The sequence below is a fragment of the Dermochelys coriacea genome, chromosome 6 (assembly GCF_009764565.3).
Source record: "Dermochelys coriacea isolate rDerCor1 chromosome 6, rDerCor1.pri.v4, whole genome shotgun sequence".
Classification (NCBI taxonomy): domain Eukaryota; kingdom Metazoa; phylum Chordata; order Testudines; family Dermochelyidae; genus Dermochelys; species Dermochelys coriacea.
The window spans coordinates 52,971,362-52,990,101 of NC_050073.1; the positions used below are offsets into that span (position 1 = coordinate 52,971,362).

The 18,740-nt window shown below is 44.2% G+C and overlaps 1 protein-coding gene across 6 annotated transcripts in view; it reads left to right on the forward strand.

Moving 5' to 3' along the window:
- Positions 1-18,740, forward strand: part of TSPAN18 (tetraspanin 18) — a 190,484-nt gene that overhangs the window by 21,404 nt on the left and 150,340 nt on the right. The window contains exons 2-3 of one of the 6 annotated variants that reach the window (XM_038406397.2): positions 6,205-6,286; positions 7,252-7,359. The exons of 4 other annotated variants lie outside the window; for them this stretch is intronic. The gene's annotated coding sequence lies outside the window, so the exon portion shown is untranslated. The remainder of the gene's footprint in view (positions 1-6,204; positions 6,287-7,251; positions 7,360-18,740) is intronic. One more of the 6 variants, XM_043516369.1, reaches the window with a different exon arrangement.

An 18,740-nucleotide genomic window follows, 5' to 3' on the forward strand; every position in this document is an offset into this window, starting at 1 on the left:
GTGTGTGTGTGGGGGGGGGGGGGGGAGACTTACTTTAATCACACAAAGATAGTCCAGTGAGTTACCAAAAAGTAAATTTTACAGCACTTGAGACAGATTCTCCACTTGCACCAGTTTTAAACCAGTACAACTCTATTGTCTTCAGTGGAGTTTCTCCTGATTATATCGGTTTAAGGGAGAGAAGAATCAGGCCCAAAGTTAGCAGCTTGGAGAATTTTATGGCTTAATGATGACATAGCCATGACCTTCTGGACAACAGAGCTGTCCTGACCTGTATGAACTCTACAAGGTTTGGTTTGCAATGCGGTTTATCAACTGAGCCCTGCTGTTTGGTTCATAGGGATTAGATTTGGATTAATCTCCAATCAGACCTGCGGAGAGGTGTGAGTTTGAATTTGGACCTCTGAGGGAAATCTCTCAGCCACTGATCCAGGATCCTCTCCTCTTATTTTTGATGCCTTCAGCTGGCTCATTTCAAGGGGAGGAGGCTTATCCATTTAACTTGTATCTGCTGAGCTAACAAGTGTGGATGGGGGGTTGTGAATGCATCACACCTTGAACATGTTTATGAGAGTTTGTTTTTAGGCAGATATTTTGCTCAGCTCTAGATAGGATGCCTGTTGATTCACATTTTAATATAAAATAGTATCTTGTATGTGTTGGAGAGTTTCTCTTAAACCAGCGGTGCCCAACCTAAGCCCCTAGGCTATACATGGCCCACCAGAGCATTTCATAAGCCTGTTTCAACACACTATACTAACGGCCAATTCATTAATGTTTTGTCATCATGTTTGTCTCATTTTAGTTTACACAAGTGTGTAAATAGACAATGCATAGAAAAAACCTATCTAAATATATATGAAACAAGCTGAACTTAAAATATAAATCAATACAAGTGACTTTAAATCTTATTAAAATATGCGGAATCTGTTTGGCTCATACAAGGTTGTGCTTAGGTTTATATGACCCTCCTGTGCAATAAGATTGGGCATCACTCTCTTAAACCATAATAGAGTGAGCACTCCAGTTTCTTGAATGTACAGCAGACCTCTGCACATCCCCAAACCTCCATTGTCTGAAATGGCTACACATAAGTATGTAATTTCCTGACCAGCATTTGCAGCCCCCATTTTGTCGTAAAACCTGCTCAAATGAGTTTGGTTCCCAGTGGCTCTGGAGGTGTGAAAGTATCTCTGTCAAGAAGGTAAACCAAGTAACAGAATAAATATCTACTGAAACCAATGACACTCCCTAACATACCTCCCTGCAACATATCTTCTCTGTAATGTATGTAAATACCAGTTGATGGACATCAACTAAAATATAGAAAATTAGCCTCCCAGGAGGGAACTTTTGGACAGTTTCTTTTGGGGTTTTGGTTGTGTTTTTGACACATCCATGTAACTTTTTACAGATCCCATGAAATTGTGGTTTGGAGCCAGATAAATATTTGGATCACTTTGGAAGTATAAATAACAGAGATTGTGAGTGACAGTAAGCTGTTGAGATTGTGTCATTCCATTAACCCTCCGTGAAATCTGCTGGAACAATGGATCTGTCTGTGTATACCTTTAATCATGCTTCACCAGGCAATTTCAGCCCTCTGGGGGGGATTGAATGGTGAATTCAGAATCACCAAGCCCCTCAGGGTTACATTCACTTAAGTCTTTCACTTTTAGGTTTCAATAGACTTTGTACTAGAAATTTTTTTTAAACCTAGTTTGCCATTAAATGTTTGCTTTATACCAACTTCCTTTGTGACTCCTCACTACAGAGCAGCAACATGGTTTTACCCACAGTACTACTCTTCTCCCTACTCTATGCCAGGCTAATAGGAATGCTAGTTCACTCCACTTTGGTGTAGGCATGGGGGTGATGGCTGATGGGAGGAGGAATGCAGTAAAGATTATTATTTATTATTATTATTATTATTTTTAGGTAGCACAGGATAGTATAGCAGTCAGCAATGGGAAGAAACCAAGCAAAGACAAACAGACTGAATATCAGTGAGATTCTGTAAAAATTGAACAATAGTTATTTCCCCTCTATGTCTTCATTCCCCCCCCCCCAAAAAAAAAATTGGAGATACTGTTTCATTTGGGACATTTTAAAACAGAAGTGGACAGGACACAGAAGAACAGGCTTTAGGAATCCTGCTTTGTCTGGGATTGGGGGATGGGGAAACCCTAAATGATGTAAAGATCAGGATGCTTTGAGCACAGGACAGAGAATCAGAAACTCATAAAATCCACTCGCACTGTTGACACTCATTTCCTGTGTGGCCTTGGGCAAATCATTGAATTTAATTACATTTTCAATGAAAAACTATTAGCCCAGATGGAGGGGAACCAACAGTAAAAGTCAGTGTCAGTGAAACTGGGCTAGTAAATTTCACTTTTGTTTAAAGTCAGTTTTCCTTGGGTTATACTTCCTAATTCTTGCACTTAGCAGGATGGTAACAATGGATGGATTTAGATACTGCAGAGGAAGGTTATCCTTTTCATAATAAACCATTTCCCTCTGAAGTTTTCACATTTCATGAGAACATCTGCAGTTGAGATGCTTTGTAAAAGCTTGGGGTATGTTCTGTTTCATATATTGTGTCATCTTTGATTTGAAAATGATACACATCTACATACACACAAATATGAAACCTATCATGGACAAGCAACAGTTGTGACCCCAATATCCTAGATTGCGATGCCATTTCCCTTTCAGATACCTGAACCTCAATAACTACATAGCAATCTACTCTTGCTGTGTGTGTGTGTGTGTGTGTGTGTATATAATATTTATATATATATATATATATATATATGGGGGGGAGTAGGTTAAGGAAGGAGGAGGTTATAGAGTGTGTGTGGGGCAAGGGAAAGAAGGGTTTAGGGATGAGTATATGGACATGACACCGCACCCTCTACTTCTGTGGTTAACTGGCCAGTTGATCTCTGCAGAGATCAAATATTAAGCACAAAAGAAAAAATGTAAACATTTCTGAGGAAACCTTGTCTTGGAGCTGGGCTCTGAGGTGGGCCTGGGAAGCATCATTACTAAGCTGACGAGAGAGTTGGAGATGTGCATATGTGCTCTAGTAACCGTGATTAATAGATGGGCTGATTGGCAGAGCATTTCCCTTTGAGAGAGCAGTGTAGGTGTTGAGATGGAGCATAGACTTGCTCTGATAGCTTCATTAAGAGCTGTCCTTGGGAGGTGACTCAATTCAAAACAGAACGGGAATGCTACTGTTTCATTACTGTTATTTTTAATTGCATAGGTAATTTGAAAATCCCAGCCTCTTTTTGTATGGATGGAATGTTTGAAACACACCATTGCTATTGTTCAGGGACTACAGATCATGCGTCCTGCAGCTGTCAACCTGGTGCATGTGTATGAATCTGCACCTACAAGGCGAAATAGAGGAACCTCTACCTTATGCTACCTTTATAGGATATACGAAACTGCAAGCTGTGTCCAGCCTATCACAGTGCTCCCTTGGATGAACATTGTTGCACCTGATACTATGCACAGCTTGGGCAGTGGGTAGGGAGGAACAATCTCTAAGGGGGGAAGAGAGAAAGGAATGGAGGTTTGAAATACCCACCCTTGCCCTCTCTCTGAGTGTAACAAGGTGCTTTATGGCTGGGTGGCTGGTCACCACCTTTTCAAAGTTAATGGGGCATGACAGGGAAGCAAACTAAAAGATATTTCCCCTTCCCCCCCATAAAATACATAACACAAAACAAAAGAAGAGTTTTTGTCGTGACTTGCATGATTTGGAATGAGGTTGGTGGGTCTCAGCCTGTCTACTGTTGGGCAGATGTCCGTATCTCACAAATCCACCCCCGGGGCTGGCATTAATTTCCCTCATTGGCAGTCTCCGTGGAGAAACCAGGGACTGAATGGACCAAGCAAACTGATATCTCGTCTCAGTTTGGAGGGTGTCCCTCCAGTTCAGAGCTGTAAGTAAATTGACAGCATATTCTGTGGTGGAAGCCTGAATTTGACATGCTTCCCTTGACATGTCCTGGGGGTGACCAGAGGACTTCATGGAAGCACCTTTTACCTGCAGTGAATTCTGTACATAAGAAGAGGAAGGTCTGTGATTCTATTCCAAGGTTCCCAGGTTGAGTTTTATGTGGATTGCAAATTGCCCCATTTGAATTCAGACCAAAGACTGATCTGTCCCCAGTTTCAGTTCCTTGAGCCCTTCTCCTTGACAGAGACCTTTCCCAGACACCCTAGAATTCACCTAATGGTCCCAGTTCATTTCTGTGTAGTGCTAGTGACTTTATTGGAGTTACACTGGGGATGAATTTAGCCCTTTGTGCCTCTGTGCATCTTAGATATCACCTAGAGGCAGTTAAACATGTCTTGGCAGCCACAGTGGGTTATTGAAGTGAAATGATGGGCAAACTATTTGTTGGAAGGGGCAGTGACTGAGGCTGGCCTTGGTTCTATTTTAAAAACCCACAGAGCACTCAGTAGTGTGTTCTACCTAGTAACTGTTGCTCTCACAGGACTGTGGCAGCACAGCCTGTGCTAGGAATTGCAGGTGGTGCTCAGTTCCTGTGGGCAGCTGTGGGAGCTTGCAGCGTTCTGAAGAGGCTACCAATGGCAGACAGTCGGAGAGGAGGGAAGATAAAAGCAATATCTCCCCTGAGCACCCACTCACCCAGATACTAATCTGTATAAATGAAAACTACGGTGGTAACAGGAGTCATTTTGATACTGGTCCCAGGGAGTCATTGCCTGAGCAGGAATGAAATGATGGATCTGACACTGGCAGTCCTGCTTACTGCATTATTGGGACAGATGAGAGAGTAATGGGAAAAATGCTTGTGTCATTGTACTTGTTGGTCAGCCTAATCCTGCTTCTTACCTTCAAAACAGGCTGAAATTAACAGGAAAGAACTATAAGAGGCTTTTTCACCTGGAACCTTGCATAGGTGCTGGAAATACGGTGCTACAGCATCCCCTGGTTTGAAGTGATTTCCATTCTATACAGGGATTGCAGTTTGGTTCAAAATGTCTCTCAGCACCCCCACTATACAAATTGTTCCAGCCCCCCTGGAACCTTGCTCATTTGTGTTCCATCCTTCAAATCATCCATGCCCATATTGTGGCTGCTACAACTTGGTCCCAGCCTCCTTGCCGTCCTCCTCTCTCCCTTGCTGGGATGTTCGAGCAAACACGGTCAGGATTTATTTCTTGCACGTATGAGGGGTTTAGCATTTGGCATTTGTGACATGGATCACTGCATACGGCAGGATGCGGGTGCAGATGAATTCATATACAGTCAGCTTGCCCTGCACAATGAAGATTTGGTTAAATGGGAATTAAGATTAATACTGGATTTAAGTTTCTCATAGTTGGCTGGTAATAACCTAATCTCCTCTAGGGCTGCAGGCAGGCAGGCAGCATTTCACTCAAGGCAGTTTGTGTTTGTAAAACCTGAAATAAATTGAATTTTGATACTGAGAGGGCTTTAACCAGAGCCTTTTCAAATACAGTATATGCACTTTCCATTGCTATCTCAAATGCAGCTTTTTAATTTCTATATTGTGTGACATTCACCTAGGTTCTCAGGTCTGATGGACGTTTGACAGTAATATTTCTCATTTTGTTCCCTAAAAGCTTAGCGCCTCAGATCAGTTTTATAAATGTATAAATTACATTCTGGAAGTTGATAAAGTGAAATCTTTAGACTGATGGAGAGAAATGTTTGCACAGGGCAGTGAGTGCTCTTCAATTTAAAGAGAGTTTAGGTTCCTGAAAGCTCTTTATGTGGCTCAGGAGATTGGTAATGGGATCTGTGGAGCATTTCATGACTGTGTTGTCAGTTCAAGTCCCATCTGGCTTGGTTGTTACTGTGTGATAGAGAGAGGGTTTGGTCTATGCACTTCCCAGAACCAAACAGCACAATTGACACGAAGGCCAAAATTTTGAAGATGTGAGTATGTGCCTGCAGGTTTTGCATTTGCAATTAACTGAGACTGCAATCCTTCGCCTTGACATCTGTGTGTCTGATTTACATTTTCATTCAGATATTTAGCCAATAGTAAGATTTGCACCTGCAATTAATTGTGGGGGGGAGAGGGGAGGCAAAAAGTGGGTATAATTTTGCAGGCTTAAAATTGCATCTGCAAAAAGGGCAGCTGGGCTGAGGTTTGCCTGAAAGTCAATTCTAAATTTTTCTTGTTTCAGAGGAACTTGACTGACCTGGCCTGAGCCTAGGGGAGTACCTGGCAAAGAATAGCTCCCTGCCCTCCACACCAGCACCAAGGAGGTAAAAGAGGAGAAGATGAGAACCAATAGCTCCTTGCAGATTCCTGATTCTCTTCCCCAGCCCTGGTACAGGTTAGAACAGTCTGAGAGCTGCTCTAACTCGCACTAGCTAGCAAAGGTACCCTAGCTGCCACCCTCCAGCTGCTTCCCTTCCCTGCTCAGCCAAGGATTACAAATGAGCCACAGAGCCTGAAGAGAACTGAGGCACGTTGCCAGGGAATGGTGTGGGGAAAGCTAGCCCTGCCTGTGTTCTTGCAATAACAGCTCTGAGAATAAACGGAGGAGAGCTGTCTGTATACCTTTGGGCAGAACTAAATCCATTCCATATTTTTTATTTTATTTAAATTCACGCCCTAATATTCTGACTCTCTCCCTCTGTTGTCTTTCAGCATCCATTCCCTTGTTTGTTCTCCTTGCTAAGGTTGCTTTCCCTCTCCCTTTGCCTGCCAGTGCAAAAACCTGTTATCATATCATCATAATAATCCTCTTAAAACAGATACGCTTCAAAGCATTTACTGTCATCGTCTCCTAGGCTCCTATTACCATAAAGCATGAGGCCTTCTTTGAGGTTTGACGTCCCCTGCATAACTTAGGTTTACTCTGCCAGCTCTCTCTGTGGATTTGAAGCACAGAGACAGATTGAAATTCTGACTTCCCAAGGCTCAGAGTTCATATGATGACTTGATTAAGATTTGAAAAGCAGCCTCTTTATTTCATCCATTATTTCTGTCTCTCTCTCCCACTCTTTGTTCACAGGGAATGGGAAAGTGTCAGAAATGCCCAAACACATGGGATTCAGGTCTATTCAACAGAGCTGCAGCTCCATGAGTCCCACGCCTGGGAAGTTTGTTAGTTTGAAAACAGGATAATTGGAAAGATCCTATTTTAGTGCCTTGTAAAAAGATCGGAGGCTAATTTAATCCTTTATTTTTTCACTCCTTTTATTCACTTTCTTCTCCTTCACAGAGTATAATGGTTAGGAGAACTGGATAGAGAAGAAACCTGGAAGAACTTTGCATCTGGCAGTGACGGGAGGGAGAGAGGGATCTATGCAAACTGTACCAGCAGAAGGAGGTGTGTTTGGGGATAGAGGATCTGGTCTTGTTTGGTTAAGAATCTTTAGGCCCCTGCAGGGGCCATGCAGCCCAGTTTATAGGTGCACAGCCTCTCTGTGTTACCTGTTGCTTTGTTTGTTCTCTCAGCTGACTGGATATTTTTTGTCATGGGTAGAGGGCTGGGCTAGAGCTGGCAAAGGTTTCTGTGAACCAGACTGAGTGATGACACGATGCCACTTGGGAATGGGGCCTAGTGTAGTTGGAGCCATAGAGAGGTTGGTGGAGTTCCATGATTTATACACATCTGAAACTCCAAAGGGTTCAGACATCACCAGTATCTCTACGACTAAGGCAGGGAGCATCTAAATTCCTTTGAACAGAATCTGAGATGTTAGACTTAATTGGTTTTATAAATAATTATGGAAGGGCCCAGGATTCTTTGCAGACATTGTATTTTTTTTTTTTGCAGAAATTCTCTTGGTTGTAGCAGTGGAATGTTTCCACCTCAGATGTGACTCAGCCCAGTAAAGGGCCATGAGCTATGTGGCTCTGTAGTGGGTATCCATTAGGGGGGAAAGTGGCATACTCCATACACTAATGAAGGGCTGAACCCCACCACCTTCACTCAGACCAAACCCACAATTTAGTCGGTGGGCAAGGATGGTAGGGCTTGGCCCAACCATTGGCATTAAAATGTATTTTTCTATAAAGCCTTTCATGCTCAAGGTATTTTTGCATGGAAAACACTTTGTGACAGACATTGGCATGTTTTTGAAACCTGCTTGCTAATGCTACACCTTCTTGTGTGTGTCCCCATCCCCATATTAGATAGTGGGACTGAAAATTTCCCACCATTGCTACCCTGATTCAGCTCCATGTACCATGGTAGCTCTCATGTAGACAGGCCATCAGCATTTCAAGAAGCATGACGTCGATCTCTGCTCAGAACTGCTCTAACTGACACAGTGTTTAAAGTGCCAGCAGTCTTGTCTACACTAGGGCTCTGTAACTGGGCCAACCATCTCCTGTGTGCTCCCTGGTGACCATACAGCAGGCAGCCTGCCTCAGTTTCTCGCTTGGACTGTTCAATAAACTCAGACCCCACATTTGTCTATTCCCACCCCTTCTCAGGTTGTGCTTTACTAAATTAACAAATATTCAAAATAAAGTTTTCAAGTCTATCCAAAAGTCCACACAAAACAAAGATTTCTCTTCCTCCTTCCTCCCAGGCCTTCCTGCCTGGGGCCTTTTGTGCTTTGGGAGGCCACGCCCAGACCCTAGCTAGCTTGAGTCTCAGTCCTGACTCCCGGGACTCTCTGCTAGAGCCTGCTCATTCCTAGCAGTCTAGGATCCCTGAGCATTCCCTCTTCCATTTTAGCCTCCTGCTGCTCTTTACAGGATAGTCACCCTGATCTCTCACAAGAGTGGCTCATTTTGTAATCGGGGTGGCTAGCACCAGCACTCCAGACCTTCAGGGGTGATCCACCTAATTACAAGCCCCCAGCAGTGGGAAAAATTTTCAAAATTTCCCTAGTGTAGACATGACTATGAAGTCACTGTACAAATAGGAGGCTGTGCTGTACTGTGCTCTGACCAGTTTAGTGTTTTATGTACATTAGTGTGGTGGGATGATCTATAACCAGTAGATCTAGTTGTCGGTGTTAGATGTATACAAGTTGCCAGTATTTTTTCCCGGTCAGCCTCTCGTTTATCACTCCCGATAAGCAGATGTGTGATCTGAAGCGGAGCCATTGGCCAGGAGTCCTGGGTGTATAGTTTCGGGGAAGCTCAGTTTCTTTCCTGATAACTCTTTGCCTCTTATGGCAGTACACTGCACGCCCTGCCTAAGCCATAATCATAATCCTCTTTGCAGCAGGCGCCTCTATCCCCACGGGAAGCATTAGCAATATCACAAAGTACGGAGACTTCATTGTTCCCCTAATCTGGAAAGGAAGCCAAGACAAGACAGAGGAAACTTTAACCTGTTCAGTGCCTCTGTGTATGAGTGATCTTCACTGGGTGGGGAAATTGGGAAGTCTCTTTGCTGAAGATAAACCAGAAATACTGTCCCCCACCAAGTACTAACCTCACAGATTTATATTGCTCTGTGGAATTCGTTAGAGGGCATGTCTTTGAACTTGCCTCCATCTGACATGCCCTATTACCATATTTGGGAGAAATAAGCCTTTTCAAGGGGATCTAGAACTTCCTAGCAGCTGCCTAAAAGGTAGCAGAGTTAGGAAATGAATCACTTCTTGCCAGGACAGGGGTAATGCAACTTTGTTACTATTTATGGACCAAGCAGGTGCTTGGTGTGGTGCAAAGGAAGACCTTCTCCAAGGGGCTGAGAGTAAATAGAAAGAAAACCCAACCAAAGAAGAGCTGAAGTTGAAGGGAAGATGGCACCTTGGGCACTGAGATAGCAAGTCAGCTCCAGGCAGAAGGGGCAACAGAGAAGAAGGCACACATAGTTTTAAATAAAAATTGTTTGAATTCTACGTAGCATTTCTGTGACATGAGTCATGCCCCTTGCTGAACAGTGATGCCTTTTATAACTCTGGGAATGAGAGTCCAGTGTAAAACTGCAAACCACGTTCCAACCTGCTGTGTATAGGGTGAAAATCAGCTTTGCATGGAGGCCCAGCACAAAGCCTGTGTGCCAGTTAAGCCCCACTGTGGCCGTAAGTGGGTAGTAAGTGGCACATAAGCCTCCTCATGCTTTCCCTCTGCCTAGGAGTGAAGCTTACACATAATGGACAAGTTAGGTTTCCGCTTCTCCTTCTGTACCAGCTCTTCTCTCAAATCTTCCTCATCCCCTGTTTGCTTCTGCAGTGACTCTCACATTCTGTCTCCTGCTTGCAAAAGCCTGGCTCATTCTGTGCAGATCTGCACCTAGGGAAGAATCCTAGCCCCTAGCACTGGGGTTAATGATCTCACTAAGTGAACTCTCTGCGTGAGAACTCGTCTGTGGAAGTTTGTTGCAGCCGCCTCTCTAATTAAAAAAAAAAAAAAATCTCATAAATAGCATGAGATAGGGATCTAGAGGGTTTGCTTTTTATTTCTATCAAAACTCCCGGGAGATTTTTTAGGTAGGAAATGTAGCTCTCAAAGCTGAGATTTCTTTTAGACTTCAAAGGCCATCAGTTGAGGGCTTCTTAGAAATGCCACGTCTGTTTAAACTACACTTGGGGGAGGAGGCATTCCCTCCCCCCCCAAAAGTGCTTCAGAAAACATCTCTATTAGACAGTGCTTGAGTTTGCTTTAGTGTGTGGTAGACAAGACACAACCTTCAAATGCACCTCAGTAGAGGGAGATGGCAGGAGGCAGAAAGATAAGATAGAAGAGCGGAATGCAAGGGTGCGGGGATGGTTTTGCCACATCCCTAATTGGTTCAGACATGTTCCTTATTTTTCTGGAGAATTAACAGCAAGCCATGTAATCTCTGGAGTTTTGAGCAAAATTGATTCGGGAGTCAGCGTCGAATGAGCCAACTAAAATTTAAATTTAAAGAGCTTGTCCGCTCTTTGTAAGCTCTCAGTTTGTCAATTTTGTTCCCTACTGATACACAGAAGGCTTTTTTATAATTAACTCTACTTGTCACTTTGATTTTCATTTTCTGTGCGCAAATGTGAAAGCTGTGCTTCAGTTTAGCTTCCTGCTACTCTTTTAGGGCCTGATCCAAAGCATGTTTGAAGTCCGTGAGTTTTGGATTAGGCCATTAAAATAGTGCAGAAAAAAAGTAATTGCCACGCACCCAGTGCACATAGAGGGGGAATTTCAAAAGTAATTAGCATTGGTCTAACTCTGCTCATATAGTGGAAAATAACCATGATTTCAATGAGAACAGAGCGGGGTGAATTCTGAGTGCTTTTGAAAGTCCTGTCCATAGTTTTTGTGTAGTGCTTGTGAACACAATCTCTCAAACATACTTCTGTTTTATATAACTGCTTCTTAAAAGCTTGAAAGTACAATTCTTCTTTGAGTGATGGTCCCTATGTGGATCCCAAACATGGGTGCACATGGCACCATGCACCAGAGCAGGAACAATGCTGTAGCCGTGTCTGTTGATCCGCACGTGCGTTGTGCATTGTCCTTATGTCTGCAGCTGAGCCTGTAAGAGGCTGTGCGGGTCGACGCCACTCCAGTTTCTTCGTTCTGTTGCATGGCCAGAGAACCCCTGTTCCGCTGCCTTCTTAGCCTAGCTAGGAAAGTTGATTGTTCATTCTTCCTTCACGTATATAGTTGTAGATGGTATTTTTCTTGTTTTCATAGTGTATTAGTATTGTAGTTAGGATTCCTTTCAGAATTCTTCCCCCACTCAGGGATTATGCCCTGACAAGTTGACTTCAAAAACTGTGCTTCATGCCCATGCTCCTCCTCTATGAACGATGAGTGCCAACCGTGCCTGTACTGCCTTGGCAAAGCCACTTTGTTGCCTGCTGAACCATTTGCCATTTGTTCACGCCCCAAATGTGGGAAGCCAGGGAACTTCATCTCTGTAAATTCCTAATGCGAGAGGCTATGCGCAGTTGGATCCAGGACTGCTGGAAGAGCTGGAATGGTGCTTTTTCCTACCAGTGAGTGTCCATCTATCTTCTTCCTGAGCACTGGATCCGTCGGTACCTCCACAGTCTGACAAATCCCACCATGGGCATAAGGCTGGGTCCCAGGCTGGGACTGCCCCCTAAACACAGCATTGCCTCCCTGAGCCAGGTCCAGGGAGAGTGAGAAGTCAGGCATTGACCCAACTCCAGCTCCCAAGAAGTCCTGGACGGAGTACAAGGGGAAGCACCATCACAATCTGCCCTGCCATGCTGACTGTTTTTGCTGCCAACACATCAATGCTGCTGGGCATCTCTGGTCTGCCATGGATGGTCCTCCGCATGCTCGGGCACCTGGAACTGCTGCTGCCACCTTACCCAAGTTCCTCATTACCTTCAAGTCCCCCAGACACTTCGGTCCTATTTTCTCCAGTGGATGAACCTCTACTGCTCTTCTCAGAGAGAGATGCGCCTTCCCTCCTCAAACTGTTAGTTCTACAATGGCCGAACCCATCTTCTAAATCCAAGGGCATCTCTGAGTCAGACCACTCCTTCTTGCCCTGTCTTGCAGTCTGGATCCCAGGCACAGACTATCCTATCAAGCAAGGTGGCACCAAGGCTCCCTCCCTGTGTGTGAAGGCTGTGCACCTCTGGAACAGGTGTATCAAGCATGGTGTCATGCTCCAGGCCGCATATCTCCCGGTTGCCTGCAACTTCTTTGCAGACACGCTCAACGGGCCCTTCTACATGAAATACGAGTGGGAACTGCACAATCCCACCCTACACTCTGTTTTCCTCAGGTGGGGCACCCCACACTGGGACCTGTTTGTGACCAGCGAGAACCACAAATTCCCCCTTTATTGCTCCAGGCAGGTTGTAGGGGCGGACTCACAGGGTGATGCTCTTCTCCTCTTGACTGGTGACTTCCACTATGCCTTTCCACCCATTCCTCTGCTCCCGTAAGTCCTGTGCACGATTCGCCAGGACCGAGTGATGGCCATACTGACCAATATTGGTTCACAAACCTCCTCCGCCTCTCCGCTCGCCCCCTGCTTTACTTCCACGCACACCTGGATCTCCTCATGCTGGCACAGGGCTGATGCCAGCACCCCAACCCAAGCCCACTCCACCTCATGGCTTGGTATTTGGATGGAGTTTGCATGCTCTACCCCAGCGTGTGAGGTCCTCATGCACAGCAGAGGCCATCTACTAGGGCCTGCTATCAAGCAAATGGAACTGGTTCACCATTGGGCTCACTACCACGATTACCCACTAGACTCCATAACTATTCTTATTCACCTCAACTACCTTCTCCAACTTAAACGGTCAGGTGTCGCCCACAATTCCATACAGGTCTACCTGGTGGCACTCAGTGCCTTCACCCTTCCGGTGGACAGTTCCTCTGTCTTCACTCACTCAACCACCATTTGTTTTCTCATAGGTTTGCTCAATGTCTGTTCACTGATGCTCAAACTGACCCCTTCCCAGGACCTTAATGTCATGCTCTGCCCTCACCAAGCCACCTTTCAAACCCCTCATGATGTACTCTCTCTCCCTCTCAGTGAAGGTTATCTTCTTGGTCGCCATCATGTTGGCATGATGCATTAGCATATTTGCAGCCATCATGGCTGACACCCCACCTCACACATCATCTTCCATAAGGGCCAGGTCTCCTTACACCTGCACCCCAAATTCATCCTAAGGTGATGTCCCATGTTCCATCTCAACCAGTGCATTGCTTCCCAGTCTTCTATCCCAAGCCCCATGCCTCTCACAGAGTCAGAACATTGCACACTATCAAAGTCCACCATGCACTGGCCCTCTACCTCCAATGCACCTGTGCCTTCTGCTCTTCACCTAAGTTCTTTGTTGTCATTGCAGAAAGCTTCAAGAGGAAAGCCCTCTCCTTATAGCACATATCCAAATGGATCTCCCGTTGCATCTATGAATGCTACACTCTTTCCAAGATACCTCCTCCTGGAGTTACGGTTCATTCCACGTGGGCACACACTGCCACATCAGGATGCCTCACGGATGTGCCATGACAGGACATTTGCCGAGCAGCCATGTGGAGCTCTGTCCACACCTTTACCTCTCACTGTTCCATTGCCCTGGCAGCAGATGCGGCCGTCAGCTGCACCGTCTTATAGATTACAACTTCTCATGAGTCCTCACAATCCACCTTCACACTGATCACTGCTTGCTACTCACCCACGTTTTGGAATCCATATAGGGACCATCATTCAGAGAAGAAGAGGAGGTTATTACATGTATCTGGAGGTTCTTTAAGATATGTGGTTCCTATTTTGGATTCCAATACCTGCCGTCCATCCCCACTGCTAGGGCTATACTGCCTAGTGGTAAGAGGGATACTGGAGCGGCTTCAATCCACATGGCCTCTTATAGCCTCCGCTACGGACACAAGTACAATGCACGTGCGGGTCAACGGAAACTTTTACGAATTATTCCAGTTCTGGTGCATGGCATGCATGCACACCCACATTTGGAACCCAAATAGTGGACCACACATCTCCAAAGAACCTCCTGTTACAGGTAAGTTACTTCCTCTTTCTTCATCTGCAAATTTTGGCCTCTTTGCGTTTCATATTGAATTATTTCCCCCTGGGTTTCAGTGGAACATGAAATTAGGATGACAGTTCTGTTTACCTCCTGCTCAATGCAGTGGAATGGTTGAGAAGAATGTGACCCCTAGAAGTTATTTTCCTTGTTCCTGTTCTGTAACCAGGCTCATTATTACCCTTCCAGGACTGCATTTTTGTGACATTTGGTGTCTCCTGTGTGTGTGTATACATACCACGACACACCAGATATTGTAACCACCCCACTCCAGGGTCGAACATAGTATACTTAATCCTGCTCAGCTCTGTGGGATGGACTAAATGACTCTTAAGGTCCCTTCCAGCCCTACATTTTCTACAATTCTATCCTTTTCCAAGCCAAGCCACCTGCTCCTTAAATGACAGAAAGACTTAAGCTTTCAGTAATAAGAGAAGCACTCTGGCTTCAGCTCTGCTAATCTGTTTACCTTCATCAGCATGAATAGTTCCTCCTGGCATTGAATATGCAGGCATATAATTCTGATGCTAACAAACATTCATTTGGAAATGCTGAGAATGGTGCTGATTGACTAAGCCTGAAGGATTGCAGAAATCCCCTGTCTAAATAAATAAATAAACCTCCTGTATGAAGGGTTGTGACTAAGTAAATAACCTCTGTGAGTTCAGATGAGCGAAGCTGGAGTATGGCAGTTGGCCCTCTTGTTGTGCCTGGTTATTTATTTAGTTTTAATAAGAATATTCTTCTCCACTTAAACAGATGTGTAAGAAACATTTTAAATGTTGATACACAGTGCTGTTACATTACTGTAGGGATAAAATTTAATTCTGACTTCTACAGTAACTGCTAGTGACTGTTTTATAGTGTTCAGTGTTACTTATCCTGTTACATATCCAGACTACTCCCATTTTAATAGTTTCAAATTTTATTCTCATTGGCCTGATTTTTAGGGGTGCTTACCAAGTCCGTGTTAGCAGCAGTGTGTGTCTTTGTCCCCATTTAGTGGCTAGACCATATGAGGTTTTATGAGTCTGCAATTGCCTTCAAACCAATGGACCTGGCTTTTAGATCCAAGGTCCTGAATTCAGTCCTCACAAATAATCCAACCAGGGATATCATCACACTGGGCACACACAGCTTCCAGAAAAGTCAGCTGGAGTCATGACACTTCTGAAATCAGGTCCTTTGTTTGTTGCTTGATTGTATTCCTGTAAGCCCGAATTGGGTATCACCATCCTTTTGGGCTAGGTGCTATACAGACTACTTTAAGAGCAACTCAGTTCTGGTACTATATCCCATCATTTTCATATACATTGCTCATTTTTAAATAAATTTGAAAGTACAGGTGATCAGCTCAGAGGGTCTCTGTAAGAATGTTATTTTAATATCCTTTGACTTTTTCATGGTCCTTTCATAGAATATCAGAGTTGAAAGGGATCTCAGGAGGTCATCTAGTCTAACCGCCTGCTCAGGACCAATCCCCAATTTCTGCCCCAGATCCCTCAATGGCCCCCTCAAGGATTGAACTCACAACCCTGGGTTTAGTAGGCCAATGCTCACACCACTGAGCCATCCCCCTCCCCTGAAAGCAATCAATGGTATCTTTTGAACAAAACTGCTGATATGTAGCTTTGCCAGACAGAGCAGAGGTGCTGACTTTCTAATGTGCCGGGGGTGCCTCTCCCGGCTCCACCCCTGTGCAAAGGTGCAAATGGTATAAACTTCAAGAAGGGAGAGGAATTGCTTAGGATGGCCGTACTGGGAAATAACTTAACCCATTGTTCCTAGTTAAGGAAAGGAAAATTTAGACTATGCTTCAAGGGAACTTCTTAATGTGTCCATGAAATTGTGGATTATTCTACTAAGGAAACTGGAAGGAGCTCTATCAGTTGAGACTTTTGAGACTAGACTGCAAAAAGCACTAGAAACTATACAACAGGGGATGGTTCTCCATTGGCAGGGAAATATACCAGAGATCTCATTCATCATTTCTGACTTCTAAGATGCTGTATAGAAACATAGCAGAAACTGGAAAGAGCAATGTTCCCCGTCTAAACCCTCTGCAAGTACAAGAGATTATTAGATATGGCCACTTGGTGCTAACAGATAATACCAGGTCAATGCACCAAAGGAAGGTGAAATTCCACTCTCAAAGTTTCCTGCCAGTATGCCTGTGGGGGAATTCCTTCTCTCCCCCATGCAATATTAATCTATCAATTTAACCCTGTCCACGTGAGCAAGAAGCGCAATGACTTGTCAGCTGGTCTCACTTCTTCCCTTAGATCGCTATCTGGGTAATTGTCCACTTGTTCCCCTCTTGAATCCTAGCAGAGTGGATTGTGCCAGTACCTCCTGGGCAGAGGAATCCAGACACTGATTGCCCTCAGGAGGAGGAAAGAGAAAAGCTCCAATGTATATTTAACCTAAACTTCAGCTTTTATCAAATATTCACAGGAAAATTGTGTCTGGAAATAGCCTGCTCAGACATATTGTATACTATTGTAAAATGACGAGTTCCGGTCACTCAGGGCTCGAGTCTAGGTTCAGACATGCAAGTCCATGTAGTAAAAATGGTGCAATGGGATTTTCTGAAGTCAGTGTCGTGTTGTGGGGCTGGCTGGAGTCCTTTGGTAAGGAAGGTCATGTCTATAGAAAGTGACTATCTAAGATGCTGATGTTATCCCTCAGAAAATAATACCTAGCAATTAGTGCTTTTACATTCATACATCTCAAAACAATTTACAAAGGTGGGTAGGTATAATTATCTTAATTTTTCTCATGGGGAAAAGGTGTAGAGAGACTGCACTTTGCCTTCAGTCCCCCAAGTCGGGTAGAATTGGGACTAGAAGTCAGGTCTCCTGACTACCCATCCTACCCACAAGGAGCACACTGCCTACATCATAGCACCTTGTACCTTGACTAATCCTTACAGCACTTCTGAGAGGTAGGGATGTTTTGCTCCTATTTTATCAATGGGGAGATTGAGGCATAGAGGCACTTGTGGAATTGGGCACTATGTAAGAATCTAGGGAGAAGATTGACCAAAGACGTGTTCCAAGTCAGTGACAGAGTCATGAAGAGTAGGTGGCAGTTCCTGAGTCCCAGATCTGGGCTTGGTCCTCCCAGATCATGCTGTGTGCTCAGGATGACAAAAAAAAACAAAACAACAAAAAAACTGATGCATGATCTCACTCTTCTTCTTGTTGCAGTTTTGTAGGCGGACAATGTCTCACTATAATGCATCCCAGGATAACTATCATTGTGTACAATAACTTCCAAAGCCAGCTTAATGGGCAAGAGTATAGCACTGAAAGGAACGTTCATAGTCACTGAACCTGCCTACCCAGTACGTGATAACCACTGTGACTGTCAGATTGATCAGACTCTAAAAGTGTGGAATAAATGGACTGTTACATCTCTCTGGAAGAATTGCTGTAGAAGTCATTTTTAGAGACCTTAGATTATGATAGCAGTGGCTTCTTCTAGCCCATCACCCATTCAGGATCTATCAGGGTTGGTGTTATAAACACCCTTTTTTTTGTAAGAGTTTGTAACTTGCTATTCAACTGAACTGAACCTGGTGAATGAGTTTAGCCTGGAAAAGCAAAATTGCTAATTAATTAATGCTGATGATACACTTTGGGCTGATAAAACACTTTTTTCATCTGAGGACCCCAAACTACTTTATACACATTGAGTTAAGTCTCATAACACTTGTCAGTTTGATTAGTATTATCCCCATTTTACAGACAAAGAAACTGAGGCACAGGGTGAGGGGAGGGAAGTGACTTGCTGAGGGCCAGGAAGAGTATCTGTGAAGAGGCCAGCAACAGATACCAGGGTCCTATGTGCTTGTTTAATTCCCACTGCAGTTATGGATCCCAACCTCCTGCTCTAATTATTTTATAATGCAGGTTTATACTGTTGTTCTATTAGTGTCTGTATGATTCGGTGACTTTTTTCCCTTGTTCGTTAATGGGCTCTCATGCTCTCTGCACATTAAATATACTTTTTATCTAGGTTTAAGTATGGCTTTCTGTGAAGCAATTCATACATCAAAGGCATATCTCAAGCTTATTTTATTTTTAATGGCATTGTGTGAATAGTCTTGTAATTTGCTTTCATACTTTGCTGTTGTAGCAATTCTGAGCCCTCCTGGGTGGCTGCATCAGTTTCCTCTGGTTGCTGACTAGATGCTAAGGTTGTACAATAAGTAACTGCTAGTTCATCTATTAAACCTGCATGTTAGGGTGTAATGCTACCTATGGTGTATAGCCCACAA